Here is a 7,798-nt window from a genome sequence, read left to right as displayed (position 1 = left end):
AATTTTCAGATGTTTCTATATGTGTGCCACATATTTATGATAGAAGAGTAGAATATACAGCAATCATTATTTAATATATTTTCGCTCTTCAGTTTATTTAATCTTCACAATAACTTTATAAAGTATTTTTAAGATTTTTAGTAATACTAGTAATACTATTTATTTAAGAAACACAAAATTATGTATAGAAATCCCATTTTAGTCTTCCCTCAGCCACACCATTTTTTGTTCCAGATTGTAGATTAAAAAATAATACACCACCCAGGCCAGGTAGCTCAGTTGGTTGGATCATCTTTCAGTGCACCAAAAAGGTTACCAGTTTGATTCCTGGTCAGGGTTCATACCTAGGTTGGGGTTCCATCTCCTATCCCAGTGCATCAGAGAGACAACCGATCAATGTTTCTCTCACATCGATGTTTCTTTCTCTCTCTCTCTCTCTCTCTCTCTCTCTCTCTCTCTCTTTCTCTCTCTCTCAAATCAGTAAACATATCCTCAGATAAGGAATAATAATAACAGTAATACACCAATAATAACTGATTGGTGTATAGTAAAATTGATATTGTTATTCTATCTTATATATTAAGAAATTGAAACTGAGAAATATTGAGTATCAGAAGGAAACAAAGCTACAAACTTATGAGCTAAACTTTTGCTCTCACTCTGAAGTCCCTAATTGTTATAAATATGCAATGTTACTACTTTAGTTATGCTCCTTCTGGGTTAGTTTCCTAATAGTAAATTAAGTCATTGGAGTTCATGGACCTTTTGATCCCTTCTAACTATTTTTCTCTGAATTCAAAATTTTTCAAAACTAATTTCGGAAAAGGCCCAGTCAGTGTCTGTCCCCTCTACACTTTCAAATTAAGATTTAGGATTTTTTTTAAAATCCTCACCCAAGGATATGTTTTCCATTGATCTTTTTAGAGAGAGTGGAGGGGGGGGGGGGGAGAGAGAGAGAGAAACAATGATGATTTGAGAGAGACACATTGATTGGTTGCCTCCTGTTTGCACCTGACCAGGGCAGGATTCAAGCCTGCAACCAAGGTATGTGCCCTTGACCTTGACTGGGAATTGAACCTGCAACCCTTTTGTCCAAGGCTCTAACCACTGAGAAAAACCAGCCAGGGCTGGACTTAGGATGTTTTACTAATGTATTTGCCTACTCACTAGAGTTTGAATCCAATAATAAATGTAAAAACCACTGAAGAATAGAATTCACTAGTTCTGAGTTTAATCCACTAATATCAGTTCTTAGGTTTTACAGAATAAATGGGTTGTTGGAAGTCTTCCTTTTGTGATAACAATTATAAACTAAGAGATGGGGGCATAAATCAATTACACATATAATGTGTTTGTAATGTAAGATCTCTCCTTCATATTTATTCTTTGTAGATAGTAAATAATATTCTAGGAATTGGGTGGCAAGATAATTATCACATTGTATGACTTCTGAAGGCAAAACAATAAAATATTTTTAAATATTTATTTTATAGTAAATTGTTTTTCAAAAGATAGCCATTTTTATTTATCATCAAATAAACAGTAAACCCAGAAAAACACATCAAAATACTTTTACATTTTCACTATGTGCCATGAAGTATCATTTTTTCATGTTTTTATCAATATAAATTTTTATTGTTGTGGGTTATATGTTTAGCCATGTTAAAATGGAACTGGTTCTCTCATACACTCTTCTGTCTAATAAAGCTTATATGAATAACTATTTGGGGCAATTGGAGAAAACATTGATCAAAAATATAAATTTATATGTAAAAAAATCCTAATTTATACCTTTTTAAATTTAACATAAAGCAGGCAACCAAAATTTTGCCTGAAAGAGGGACTACTATAAGATATATACTGTGCTCTTCTATATTGTAGTATACTAGACTACATTGAAATTTGTAGAATTGTTTTCTATATTAATTGGTGCTTAAGTATATACCATTAAGGATTTATTCTACTTTTCGTTACAAAAATAGAAAATAATCACTTAGAAAAAAAGCTCTTTTTGTTTTCTACAAAGAATGTATTATATATTTAAGATAAATAAATACATATTACTTGCATAGGTTTTGAAAAACACTGAAAACAACAGCAAAAAAATTAAAATCCAATGAATTTCAAAACCCAGAAATTATTAGTGTAAACATAAAATGTACATTTTATAATATGTTCTTGCTTTTCACATGTATTTGTAAAATACTTATAAGTTTTTAAACATCTGCTACTATTAGAGGCTGAATTGTTTTACATGCCGTAAAATAATCCATTGAACTAATTCTACATTTTTGGATATTTAATTCTTACTAAAATTTTTGCTGTCATAAATAATGCTGTAAAGAACAACCTTGTACATAAATCACTGAGAACATTATTATTTATCTTCTTGCGACAGATTCCTAGAAGTAGAATTGCCAGGTCAAAGTGTAGAAAAAATATTAAGACTTTTGATAAAAATTTGACAAATTGCCTACTCAAAATTTTTGCCAATTTATATTCTACAAGCAGTAGAATTTTCCATTTTCCTAAAACCTGGCCAACACTATTTTCATTTAAAATATTTTCCACTCAGTTTAGTACTTTTAAAATGAAGCCAATGCTTATCCACTTATTTGAGCAAATTAATTTTAATGTATAATTACTTATTGACTACATTGTTTTCCTTCTTCAGTCCTATTCTACTTTTAAGATATTATTTTACCTTAAAATCACTTATTTGAATTCCCTCCAGATCAAACTATGCATCTCACTCTCTTTTACCTTAATGTGTTCAGTGGAATAACTACTAAATGTGTGTGTGTGTGTGTGTGTGTGTGTGTGTGTGTGTGTGTGTGTGTTTAATTGCTTGTTTGAAGCATTGGTTCCATACTAGAGTGTAACATTCTTGAGGGCAGTGATAAAATCATTTTATCTTTTTATATCTGTTCCCTAGCAGCATACTGGTCATATATAATATGGTGTGACATATATACTTCAACAGTAAAATAATGCAGTATGGAGTTAGTAATAAAGTGAGTGGAACAGAACACAAGAGTTAGAAGGTTCAGAGACAGGATAAATTCACAAACTAGGGACTTGGGAATTATTTAGGTAGACTTTTAGGTTGCATGTTCAATGCATTATGTACACTCAGTATATTTTAGGTTGCATGTTCAATGCATTATGTACACTCAGTATATTTTCTCCTGTATTGTCATGCATATATATATATATATATATATGTATATATATATATATGCATGACAATACATATATATATACATATATATATGAATTTTCTGTTTTTCTCTAGAAAATGAGTTTCTAACTTACATTTTGTGTATCCCATAAGAATTAATACATTACCATTTATTGGTAGACAACCAATAAATGTGTCATGCTTATGATAGGGACACACTGCTACTTTTGCAAGAGAAAGTGGATTATGAAATGAACAATTGTGATATAAAAGATTAAAATTCATGAAAGTGTAAAGATTCAGTGAGTTAACTCTTTAGGTTATTAATTAGAATTTAAAAATATCTAAAAATAAAATTTGTTAATCTGTTGGTCATTTCAGGGCTATGGCAAAATTATAGAGAGGCTGGATTATCTTTCTTCCTCCTTTCCCTTTTGTAAAGGTCTCTTCTTTCTTTATTTCTCTCTCTGTTCCACTAGTTATTGAGATGAGTATTAGGGACAAAATAGGCAGGTTGAGGGAGTTATAGAAATGAGAAGGGTCCATAATAGAGGAATACATAGATGGAGACTTGAAGATGCCAGGGTGCTTATCTTACTTATACAGAGGATAGAGAAATGCCACAAGAAAAGGGGGTCCAGGCAGATGGAAACATTTCTGGCCTGAGCAATTGAAACAGCCAGAAACCAAGGACAGACAGGGGTATATCTGGCCTGAGCAAGTAAAGTGGCCATAAGTTAGACCAAAAGCAGCCCTGACCTGAGTAGCTGGGAGGCTATAAGATAAGGCTTTCTCTGCCAGCACAACTGGGAGAAAACCGTAAGGTAAATCAAAAGTGACTCCAACCAGCAAGGTAAGAGGGAGAGAAAGTGGGGGCACCATGTGGGCTTTGAGCTTTGAAACGAAGACCATGCAGCAGAATAACCAATGAGGGAAGCAGAAGGGTCCCAGATTAAGGAAAGGGAGCAATAAGAAAAGGTCAGGTTCAAACAAAGAACTGCAGCATATATAAACTGGAGACAAAGGGACATGAGGGAAGGATTTTTAAATTTTTTCCATTAAAGAGAGAGAGCAGGCTTTTCCCATTAGATGGTTGGGGGCTCCCCTTGGGTTCCCCTTTGGGAACATTCCTGCCCAGATGGAGTTTGTATCTGCTTCCAAAAAACGTCCATATTTTTTTTTATAAAAGAAGCCTTTTTGTCCATGAGTTTTTTTCTTCAAACTTCACGAGGATAAGAACCCACGGGAAGAAAAGTTTGCACCCTGAATCCCATGTTTCATTGTTAATATCTTTATCACATACCTTACTATATCTTCCTTGGGGCTTATTTTAGGCCCAAATTGACTATCTTTTTTATGTGACTGCTCATATGATGTCAAGATGAAGCATCATTTTAAAATGTATAATACTCATATTCTGTTTCAGCAGTGTTAAAAAAATTAAAATCATTTACTTGTTCATCTTTGCCACACGCAGGTACATGCAAGCCATACACAAATACTCATACACAGCAAGCATCATATATCATGTAATGCTTACAGTGTTGCAAGACACCAGAATGCAAAGATGTAAGATGCACAATGACATAATTTGCATTTTTACTCTTGATTCTTGAATATGCAATGTCTTGATCTATGCGTAATAAATCTGTAAAGGTAGAGTCATATACACTCTTTGCAGGCCAAGTGAAAAAAGGAATTTAACAGAGGTGGATGGCATTTTGTGATGGCCGTTAAGTCACATCATGCAGAATGATAGCGTCTAATAAGCTGATGACAAAGGTCAGCACCATCTTTTTTTAAAAAAACTTTATTATTGAAAGTATTTTATAGGTCCTCTTTTCCCCCCCATAAACCTCTTCCATCTCTTTTAGATTTCTGCACATGTTACTGATTTCGATTTCTATATCATGAAAAATGAAAATCCTATAGGGCAATTTGAGTGGCCCAAGGAAAACAAGTAAATATCTTTTATTAAAGTAGAAAACATTTTATTTTCTAATTCATTGGAATTGGCAATTCTTACATTTATGGTAACTATTAGGCTATGGAAAAGCATTATCTCATATGAGTAGTTGGCTAAAACAGTGAAAATATCATGGGCTTTGGCATCAAACTTAGGAAATCATACTTAGTTGTACACTGTGCTCTGGGGAAATTTTATGCCATTCCTAATACTGGTCAGTTTCTCATCTTTTAAGCATCCTTTGGAAATCAACCACAAATACTATCATAAAAGATAAAAACAAAAGACATCCATTTTCCTAAATCTCATGGTGGCTAGGGTAAATTGTATGCTTAGCTTGGCCAACTAGATTCAGATGTCTGGATTTTGAAATTAGACCTAGGGTAAATGTGGAAAAACGAATGGATGAATTACTCCAGGTGGTGGTATCAAGGACAACAGAGAGGAGCATGGAGCACAGTTGTGGCGGGGGACGTGTGCTCATAATCCACGGCTGAAAGTGGAACTGTTGCAAGCTGTTTTGCCACTGGCCAGAGTATTATCAGCTTTATTCTTAGCAGAGGAGTGCTGTGGCATGACTTCAAACAATTCTGATTATGGGTCCAATTTCATTTTTTGTACAGGTATCCAGCCTGGTTCCCAGGTCTTTCCGGAGTCTTTGGGACCTACCCAGTTTCCTTACTCTAAATGCCTTTTCTGCTTGAATAAATCAGGAACCCTGATGTGAAATGTGAGAAAGGTGACCATACATTCTTGATTTCCCAGGAAAACTCTTGTTTACGCTAGTTGTTCCTGTACATGGTTTCAATTTCAAAGTTGATCCCAATTCATATGCTATATCAATCTAACAAATAAGCCATTTCTTCCTTTTTGACTTGGGAATGAAGATGCTCAGGAGATTAGCAATTGAATGCCTCCCTACCACAGGGTTTATTTTTGAAGTTGACTTCAGAATAGTATTATTCAAAGTGATATTTTGCCTGGGAAACTGAAGGAAACAAGAGATAACTAATATACCCAAAATAACTGCTTCTCTAATAAAAATTACCACCATTTCTAAAAAATCTACCATTTTTTAGTGCTACCTTATAAAGAAAATTATACAAAAAGTAGGTAATGTTTGGCTACTTCTGAGATAATGATGGATCAAGATTTCAGAATAGTATAGTAAATATGCAACAGAACACAAATTCAAGTTTTGTAATTATATCTGAAAACCGACCCTGCCACTTTAAAGGTGGCATTAAGAAATAAGAATTTATGCAAGTAGATCAGTTCAGTGTTAACTTTGATGCTCTCTAGTCACATATTTAATTGCATTATCTCCCAGAGCATCCGGGTAAGTAAGCTGATGTTGGCAGGTTAGGTTGCACAGCTTGTATATTTCCCTTGAGAGAAATTTGTTACCATTTCTGATACTATTTGTGTTCTGGCAGTGAGGCTAACTAGCTACACTCCTGTTACTTCTTGGACAAGCACCTCCATTATAGCCATTTATTTCTTTGAAAATGTAACACGGTACATGTGCTTATGTTAAAAGTACAACGTTTATATTCAGTTCCCAGTTATTTTAAACTGGGGTTCACGTCTTAATCATAATGAGTTATCCTTTTCCTGGAACATTTTGCTTCATTCAAAGACTTTCTTCTTTTAATAGCTACCATAAAGCCTAGCATGTGATCTCATACCTAGTAGCCGATTTACATAAGTTAATAAACAATTATATGTACATACACACACATGCATACATACATATGCAGGTCTACATGCAAATGTATAAGTATATACTGAAATGAGGTTTTCTGTTTCAATTTGGTTGTTTCCTATTAGTATGACTTTTGGAAAAATGTCTACAGTTTCTTTATTCTCATTTGTTTTTAATAAAATTAGAATAATAACATTTTCAAGAACCTAAGATTTGTTATACATAATATGGACAATTTCTATATTTTACCTGTCTTCATAATATTATCTGCCTGCCTTATTTTTTCACTTACCCTTCCTCCTTTCTATATGGCCCAACTTGAAACTGATTCACCCCTCATCTCCCCCCTCCAAAAAAAAAAAAAGCAAACAAGAAAATATTGGCCTAGAAAATCACTCTGAATAAAATATTTCAAATATAATGAAAACTTTCATATAAAATGTTGTAAAGAAAATGTACTAGTTTAATGACTATGTTAAAAAGAATTGTTTAAAAGGATGCTAGATTTGAATTCTAAAATGCATATAACTCTGTTTTTGCAAATAAAGTTTTATTGTATAACAGATTTTAATTAAAAGTTAGCAAAAGTTTACTTCTCAGTTACATTATAAAATGCTTCTGTACACGAGAATTAATTTTTATATATCATTTTTAAATGACCTCAATGTTTAAATCTATTTGAATTTAGTTTAACTTGTCAGCTTATTTGTAATGTTTATGAATTTCACTGCATTGGACTATTTGTAAGCATACAACTTGCATAAAAATAATTGTCATTGAGGAATATGGCTACAATACATTGAAAATGTTATTCTGATTTAAAAACTAAGAAACAATAATTACAACAAATATGCAATAAAAATGTTCTTATGCATTATTTAATGCTTCTCAACTTTAGGAGTACCATGTTGTTGTTTTTTAAATATATTCTTACAGAGAGGAAGGG

This window comes from Plecotus auritus (genome assembly GCF_963455305.1).
Source record: "Plecotus auritus genome assembly, chromosome: 3".
Lineage (NCBI taxonomy): Eukaryota > Metazoa > Chordata > Mammalia > Chiroptera > Vespertilionidae > Plecotus > Plecotus auritus.
This window is presented reverse-complemented; position numbering follows the sequence as displayed.